At 37.4% G+C, this 9,380-nt stretch overlaps 1 protein-coding gene across 4 annotated transcripts in view; it reads left to right on the top strand.

The window, feature by feature from the left end:
- The first annotated feature begins 2,625 nt into the window (after positions 1-2,625).
- LOC139748028 (endonuclease/exonuclease/phosphatase family domain-containing protein 1-like) overlaps positions 2,626-9,380 on the top strand; it is a 40,484-nt gene continuing 33,729 nt past the window's right edge. For 3 of the 4 annotated variants that reach the window (XM_071660576.1, XM_071660578.1, XM_071660575.1), the window contains exons 1-2: positions 2,626-2,793; positions 8,532-8,637. The gene's annotated coding sequence lies outside the window, so the exon portion shown is untranslated. The remainder of the gene's footprint in view (positions 2,794-8,531; positions 8,638-9,380) is intronic. The other variant, XM_071660577.1, reaches the window with a different exon arrangement.

The following is a 9,380-nucleotide window of genomic DNA, read 5'->3' as shown; positions in this document are numbered from 1 at the left end:
AATATGAAGACTGTACAAGGTAGGGGTGAAATGATGCTTTTCTGGAGAAATTTGAATGACCCTACAAATGGTTTTGAGAATGAGAGAAACGTGGTCGTATTGGATGATATGAATGTGAAAGTGGGATGTAATGAAATTGGTGATAGATGGTAAATGGTGAGTGCTTTGAGGAAATGAGAATGGAAGTTGTCTTAAGGATATTTGTGCTGAAGGAGGTTTATTCATAGAAACCACCTTCTTTCAGCACAAGATGATTCATAGATATACAGGGAGAAGGTATGATGGAAGAGTAAAAGGCTTTTGATTTGATAATGTGGCAATGGATGAAAGATTGAGAAAGGCCATGCTACATACTAGAGTTGTGAGAGGATTTTTCAAAGACTGACCATTTCACAGGTTTGATGTGAGGAAGAATGGAGAGGTAAAAGTGTTGGCAGGCAAGAAGATGAATCAAGAGGAAATGGATGGTAGTGTATGAGAGGAAGGTAACTGAAAGCCAGAAGGAAGTGCAGTGAATGTAGGGATACAGTCAACAAATAATATATTGAAAATGATAACAAAATTCAAAGTATAATCCAGACATAAGGTACACACTATGGCAGACTGGCCATCGAAGTATTATTCTAATATGACCTGACACTTACAATCTCGATATAAGTACTGCTCTCTTTCCTTTTACAAAAACGTCTATATCTTTGTCCTTGGAAATAACCATTGATTAAGGACTGATGAGAAGTAGATTAAGGACTGATGAGAAGTAACAAGCAGATACAACTTGAAGTATATAAAACTTTTTATATATAAAAAAGATGAAATGACACTTTTACACTGTGGTTGGGTGAGTCACTTGTATAGCCTTCGGAAGAGAAGACGACATATCGTGCATCAGTCTCACATCAGCAGGTTGAAGACAGCAGCCACCCAGGGGACCACTGCCCTTCTGACTTGGAAATATTACAAAGTGTAAGGACACTGGAAGAGGCCTGTTAGCCCATGCTAGGCAGGTCCTGAGTCTTCACCCTACAACCAACTGTCTGAACCCGTAAACACATCCAACCTTCAATCAAAGCTACCTAAAGACCTGGCTTCCACTACTGTACTTTATGACATCTGCTATTTCTTTCTAATTTAAATCCATTATTTCTTGTCCTCTCCAATGGTGCCATTCAAAGAACTTTACTAATGCCTTCAACCCATTTAAAAAAATCATATCCCCTCTAGCCCTCCTCCTCTTAAGTGAGTGTAAATTCAGTCTTTTTAACCTTCTCAAGTGAGGTTTCTAATTCCAGGAATCATTTTTGTCATTTACCTTTGTACTCAAACATCCTATATCAATCAACTGCATAACATGGAGCCCAAAACTGTACTGCATAATCCAAGTGTGAGCTCGCTTATGCAAGATAAAGTTGCAATAATACTCTAGGAGTTTTATTGCTGACGGTCCTATTAATAAAGCCTTGTATTCTGTTAACCTTATTACACACTAATACATTGTTGCCGCGGCTTAAGATCCTTGCTCACCAGTATCTTAAGTTTCTATTGCATTCTGTTTTACCAGTAGTGTTCCTGTCTTTACTCACACTTAGTGTTATGCATCTATCTATGTTGAATTCCATTTTCCATATACCCTCCCATTCTGATAATGTATTGTTAAGTCCCTCTGCAACTATACTGAAATTTTATGAGTCAATGACAGCACCTATTTTTGCACCATCGGCAAATTTACTTCCAGTCGCTGGTTATTCTCATCTACAAATTTCATGTACCTCTGTCTCACCAAACTAGACCTCATGAATATGAAGGAAGACAGCGTCTACCTAATACGGCAGAACTCTGGTCATGGTGGCTATAACTTTGTATCGGCTATTTCTCAACAACCTTAAATATTAGCATATTCTTATATTGTTTATACTCTTATTGTCTTATTTTCCACAAATATGACAAGTTTGTATATAACACAATGTTACGGTACCCCTAATTTGCAAGTATTACTGTTTGAAATTACGTAAGAAACCAAATATGGAATAGCTTACCAGTGGAAAGTAATTATACCACCAATACACAACATTAAGACTAAATCGCTTGTAGGGAAGTCAAACCTAGAAATATAACCAACGATAAAATACACCCGACCAGACATGACCTAAGAATGAGTAATTACCAGTTCTGATGTTAACGTTATTCATGTTAGAAAAGACCAGATAGCTGGTACTCTGTCTCGTCTCTACTGAAATATAGCCCCAACGGCATCTTTCTTACTTATTCCCTTCCAATGACTCACATTTACTAGTATTTTTCTACTTCATATTACCTCCGTCAGGTAAACAACAGTAATTAAGGTCATATATAGTTAGAAATTTGATAAGTGGCAGGATCCAGTTGGAACCAGCTCGCCCTAACAGCAGACAACATTTTTCTTTGTACATTTTTAATTTCATTTCCTTTTTTTTCTGTGGAGTTTGCACAATATATATATACTTATACAGTAAACTGTTTTACCTACGGTATTGTAGAAAACAATTTAAGGGAAAGAGAAATACTCAACTTAAAACTTCAAACGGGAAAATTTAGAAAGTGGCAACTGTGTGTGTGTGTGTGTGTGTGGATGACCTGCTCACACAGGAGTGACCTGCACGGGTCAAGGGTCATTACACACAGTATCTGGTTGTAGTGTAGACGTGCTGAACCCATCCTCTCCACAACATGGACTCAACAACTACATACAACTTCAAACTACGAGTGACAGAAGATGTAGAGCAGAGTGAGAACTGTTCACCAGAAAGAGAATCTAAGGTAGGTGAACATTTTGTATTGAAGAGCCGCCATGTGTCACATGTACACTTGGGTGTGGACGTGGTCATCCTACAATTATCTTCAACACTTGAAGAAAATGGTGGAAACATATTTCAATTGTGGGATGTAAATTACGCTGACGGTTTTCTATATAATGAACCCTGACTGTTGTTAGGCTTAAAGCTTAACTAACCATATTAAGAGACGAGAGATTTCTGCATAGCTTAAGCATTAACTGAAAATCAAAATGTGCTAACACAGGAGAGGAGTAACAAGTGGCTACACTTTGATTTTGAAATGGTGAAATATATGTCAGTGGAAACCGAGTGGATGGGAATAGTGTTTCCCTGATGATCAATTTAAGTCTTTTCTTCAAACTAAACAAGGCAATTAAGCAACACACAATATCAGGCGAGATATGATTAGTACACAAGATTTAGGAATTAATTATTTTGTACTTAGATGTGGAACGATGAATACCACAGCTTCTTCCACAAAAACTTAATAATAAGGTTATTGTATTTCACACGTTCATCATCATAAGCCTTCCATTCATACATGAATTTCAACTTAAACAAAATGACTCCCCATCTATAGTCGACTTTAATTTATTTACTTAAAATTTTGGCTTTAAAATGAGACTCTACTCGAGTATATATATATGTGTGTGGTATATCTGCTTTGATATTACGTCTCCTGACAGTTTATCTTTTCCTTATGAATGACATGATTTTTCCTCAACATTTACAACCTAACATTTTGAGGTATATTCTCCCACACACAGTAACATGGTAGTTGAAATACTTTTAATATGATTTCCATTGCCTCTTTTACCTATTTATTTGTAGTTTACCTATTTCATAAATAAATGTAGATCATTAAAAGAGAGACATGAAAACTTGGACCGTGAACTGATAACGTAGCTCGCACATTCTCTGGCTCGGCCATCATAATGAGACAAGTGGTGGCTTGTTCACCATGATTGGAGGTGGTGGAGGCCATGGTTGGAGGTGGAAACCATGGTTGGAGGTGGTGGGAGTCATGGTTGGAGGTGGAAACCATGGTTGGAGGTGGAAACCATGGTTGGAGGTGGTGGGAGTCATGGTTGGAGGTGGAAACCATGGTTGGAGGTGGAAACCATGGTTGGAGGTGGTGGGAGTCATGGTTGGAGGTGGAAACCATGGTTGGAGGTGGTGGGAGTCATGGTTGGAGGTGGAAACCATGGTTGGAGGTGGAAACCATGGTTGGAGGTGGTGGGAGTCATGGTTGGAGGTGGAAACCATGATTGGAGGTGGTGGGAGTCATGGTTGGAGGTGGAAACCATGGTTGGAGGTGGTGGGAGCCATGGTTGGAGGTGGAAACCATGGTTGGAGGTGGAAACCATGGTTGGAGGTGGTGGGAGCCATGGTTGGAGGTGGTGGGAGGTGGAAACCATGGTTGGAGGTGGTGGAGGCCATGGTGGGAGTCATGGTTGAAGGTGGGAACTATTCTTCCTTGTCACGATATATATATATATATATATATATATATATATATATATATATATATATATATATATATATATAACAACAATTTTGAGATGATAAAGAATATGTTGGCGGAGGAGGAGTGTTGAGCCGGGGTGAATGTGGTTCACATTGACTGGTGTTGAGGAGATAAGATAAGACATGATAAGACAAACTGATAAGTTATAGTATACAAGTGATGAGAACACTTACTTCTGAGTTGTATTTATCGTTTAATAAGGAACTGACTGACTTGTTTGGTGTGTTGTGATCTGATAAATTATCATGTTAGTGTAATATAATGGCTCACAACCAGTGAGTGCTTCCAGGAAGGAGGTAAACATGTATCTTTATAATCTCTTGTGACAACAAAGTCACTTTGGAGGATCAGCAAGTCAGAAATGGTTGTAAAGTTGTGTATTTCAGCTGTGAGGTTCCTGAAGTGTGTGTGTGTGTGTGTAGGTAGCAAGCAGTGTGACTGAAACAAACTATACAAGTTACTGATAATTGTGTCGTCTGAAATCATAAGTTACTGAAGGTTAAATATACCAAGTAGAAACGAGTGAGTTAATTTAACTCACGTTTGTACTTCAGCATCAGCCAGTGAGTTGCTGAAATGTGCTACGTTATCAGAGAATCAGTGAGTCATGTCAGGTTGTTCATGTTAGCAACAAGTACTGAATTAGTGAAGTTTGTATGTTGATAAGAAATGATTATATAAATACTCGTGTTTGTTTGTTTGATGATGGATACAGGAGTCCTGACCAGGTCCTTCTGCCGGTCGCTTAGTGACCTGCTAAAATAACCGAGTTGAATGTTAACATAGAGACGAGAGTTTAGGGTGACCCATTCGACGAAAGAAAATGGGGGAGGGTGATTTACTGTCTTAAAAATGGCGTGTTTATATGAGAATGGATGGATAATAAGAGACGTCCTTTCCTTTGAGGTACAATTTATCATTTCGTAGAACACCAAAAACCTTTTCCTCCATGATCAGTGTCCAGGAATGTTTGCCGTATTAGTGCAGCCATGCGCAGTATCTGAAGACAGACCACAGCTGTTGTGTGCCTGGCGTCCATTAGGTTTCCATTAGGTTTTGCTTGCCCGCCAGCCTAATACACGCAACACTTAAACATATATTTTAAAATAATAAATCCCATGTTTTTGTTTGCTAATATAGATATATTATGACTTGCCCTATTTCTGCATACTCTTATTTATGCAATATTTTTTTTTACATCTACGTACATGCACTTCCCAAGCGCGCTGGAGAAAAACCATTTGTTTATAAAAGGGGGACACATAACTACCCAACAATCAAATTGATGGTTATTGTATAACTGCTTGTTCAGCACACCACGACTTTTGGGTGGCAGTTTTGTATTGGATACCAGAGTGTCTCCAGCTGTTTGAATGAGAACATGGCCATAGAGAAGGTTAAACTGGGAGAACAAGCACAAACAGCTTTAATTACGAATTCATAAATAAAGCAAAGTAGAATTAAATCGAATATTCGTCTTTCTTGTAGGTCTTGTAAGGAAATTAACGGACATCAAATGACCATTTTTGCCCAGAGGACTAACTGCTGTATTGGCCATCTCTAACGAGACTACAGCAATACATTATCTCTCCTCCTACAGCAGAACTAATCCTAGCCATCGCTGCTGACAAAAGTAGTTTGTATAAGAAACTAATTAAAGAATTTTAAAGTCTTTAGAGTTCATTAGGTCTATGTCTTCCTGACCCGACGGGTTACAAGGTCGTATAAAAGAAGGAATAAAATTCAGAACACGATATCAGGAACCGAAATTATATATGAAACGTGGATGATATTCTTAAATATCTCTCATGGCGGCCATAGGGAGAGTTAGAAAGATGTGATAGAGAATTTATAAGACGTTAAAGGCTGATATGGAGGTGGTGGAGGAATCGAACCCAGCCATGATCAGCGACGCTGATCGCTACACCACGCAAATTCATGACTAGTACTGGATCTATACCGGAGCTAATATATAACCGTTATATTTGATAAATTTGCTCTCAAAATGAAGATTATCCAGCCACTGTTGTATGAAAGAATAACCGCAGAAAAGAGCTAATAGCTAATGATATTTGCGGACATTTAGCTGGTGATTAAACCAGCCTAACGACCATTTGTTATGGTTCGTAGGGGTGAGAGTAATAAGACGCGATTGGTCACCTTGTTATAATTTTACTTATCACTTTGGTTATATTTATTATAAATGTTATATATGAATTACTTAGGCTTATTCTTTTAGTTTAAGAAATCCTCATCCCCTTGTTAAAGAAAGTATCTTTTAAACCTTCTTCCTTCCTTTAACTACCTTGGTTCAACTCTTGAATCATCAAGAGTATCTTTCAGTATCTATGTGATAGTAAAAGAATAAGTATTTACCGCAAAAGTATTTGAATATGATAGATTTTGAAAATGAAGAAGAACGCACCAAACGAGGCTTCTAGCATTCATAATGTCATGAATCCTTGTAGATAATATGGATTTTCTTGAGAACTACATAATAGATTTTAGTTTTGGTGGTTTTTATCATTAATTGTCTTCGAATTCTATATTGCAAGAAAACGATGAACATATGATAGCATTTTCATATGAAGAAAATCAATTATAGATAAATCATCTTATAACACAACTCCAATGGTAAATGGGACTAGTATCAAAATCAAATTTTTATGAGCTGCTTTTACACTTGATTATAAGTCGATTATCATACTTTTTTATAATTTTCCTATATAAATATATTACAATTATGAATGTCTTCAGCAAAACAAGCAAACCCAGGTGAAAACATTGATAACTTTCTAAGTTGTTAGATTAGCCTTTGACACAAGACTATCATCACTTGTTTAAGATGATGGAAAATGTTATCAATAAGGGAGGGGAAAATAGCCCATCTCCCACCAAGATTGGGCCATTAGGTATTAATTAAGAGTTAGGTTATTAAAGTGACAGATCTCAGGGTCAACACTGGTCATCATCATCACACATTGTCTTCACCTCGTGTCACTTCCAGAGGCAGTTGGATTTTTAATTTCTCTAAGGCTTTATTCTGTGTAGGTCTCACCTGCTAGTGATTGAGGTGGTTATGTTACCATGAGCCATATTAAGGTGATATCTTTGATAAGGATAACGAGAGTAAAAGTATAATGTTAAAGGCCACAGCTGTAAATTTTACATGATATGTAAAGGAAAAGAAAATTGTCTACATCTCATTAATCATTTGCTTGCTCCAATGCTAAAGGCAAGAGTTAATCATCATCATGAAACTGACCATGTAATATACTGAACTCATACAATGTTACTGTATGTATGGAATGGCATCTCAGAAAATGGTTTGGGGGTTGGGGGATGTGTGGACAATACTCTGGAGGGATGCAGGTAATTTATCTTTTTGGAAAAACATTTTTATAGCTTTATAATCTCTGTTCTACTCGTATAGAACTTTTGTTGCCGTTAGAAATTGAGTGGGATTATCCATTTTCTCTGTCATTACATATCTTCTGATATTAGATAAGTCGCTACTGGTAAGGTTGTGAGGAAGAGGTGAAATTTGATAAAATTATATAGAATGCCATTAGATATATGAATAATACCTGTGCGAGTGCTACAGATGACACACGAGTACTATTGATAGATAAATATCATCCATAAAAAGTTGTACTTGACTGGACAGTGCCATACATCATTTGGTTTGAAAGGTAAGCGATGAGTGAATTTAGTGTGTACGGGACAGATTCCATTATACGGTAAGACAATCCCAATACTTATTGACATCTAAACTCGCTTAACAAAATTTGGATTTAGTCGGATTCACATGTAAATTACGATGTATGGCAGCATTCAGTGGAATGCATCAACATAGTGTGGGGACATTCACAAATTACTTTGGGATACTGTAGACCACCACCTGTTTTAGTTGGCAGATATTCATATATTTTAATTCCTTAAACTCAAAACTGTTGATTTCCTTTTAAATCAAAGATTTACACACTTTGTGGAGACTTAAAATTCTAGTTGTTAAAGGTCCTACCTTAAAATCCTATCCTATAACAATCGTGTAGAGTTCCATCCACCTCGGCATCCTCTCCTAAGTACCTAAAGTATTCTACTCTCTTCAAGTCCTTCCCTATTCAAATTTACATAAATATCCCTGTTTCACCACCCTGCTGCACCTCAGGTGAACTCCTTGCTGTTTGCAGATGACATGGCTCTGCTGGGAGACTCCAGAAGTAGCCAGAGTATGGGGAGTGTATGAAAGGAGAAGGTTGAGAGTTAATATGAACAAAAGCAGGACACTGTGATGAGGTACAGCCAAATAAACTTTTGCATATTTATTAAGACAAATTATAAGCCCATTATTTACACAGTTTGCTGATTGTTATGTTAGTGGACTTGTCTTCCAGAGTAAAGTAGTCATGTTGCTGTTCATATTCAAACAAACTGAACTTCTAACCTAACCATCAGATGTTTTAGTATAATTCAGGAGTGGATGATAGGGGTTTGCTCGGGTATTAACTTTCATGAACCTGCTTTCGCTGTCACTTTTGTGGGTTTAGCTCCTTAGGATTTATTAACAATTGCTTGGTATACATTAGGTCATGGCTTCATTGTTTTAGACAAAAACTCTTTTATAATACTGTACTAAACCCTTAATATCTCCAGACGGACATTTATGTGAGCTGAGTGATGCTTTTACATGGTCTTGCACTGAGCCTGGGTCTGGGTGGTGGTAGTGCGCAATAATGTCTCCCCAAAATCAGTCTTTTCTCCAGCCATGCTAATGATAGCACATTTTCATATGTTTTTAAGAAAATTGAGATGCAGATGCAGGTGATCCCAAGTCATATGATAATGATGGTTATCTGTCTTCGAATCATGTGCTAAATAATTTTTTGGACAGTGACTCCTCCAGCTTTGAAAGCTAACCAAAATGAGGCAGGAGAAGTTTGTCAAAGATGATATAAGGTAGAATTGCCAAATTCCACTTGACCTGGACAGTACAGCATCTGGCTGATGTGGCGGCTGTTAATTTTAATTTTCTTTTTTTT

Source organism: Panulirus ornatus, chromosome 72 (assembly GCF_036320965.1).
Source record: "Panulirus ornatus isolate Po-2019 chromosome 72, ASM3632096v1, whole genome shotgun sequence".
NCBI classification, from domain to species: domain Eukaryota; kingdom Metazoa; phylum Arthropoda; class Malacostraca; order Decapoda; family Palinuridae; genus Panulirus; species Panulirus ornatus.
The sequence above is the reverse complement of the archived record's forward strand: the minus strand, read 5'-3'. Positions and strand labels throughout refer to the sequence as shown.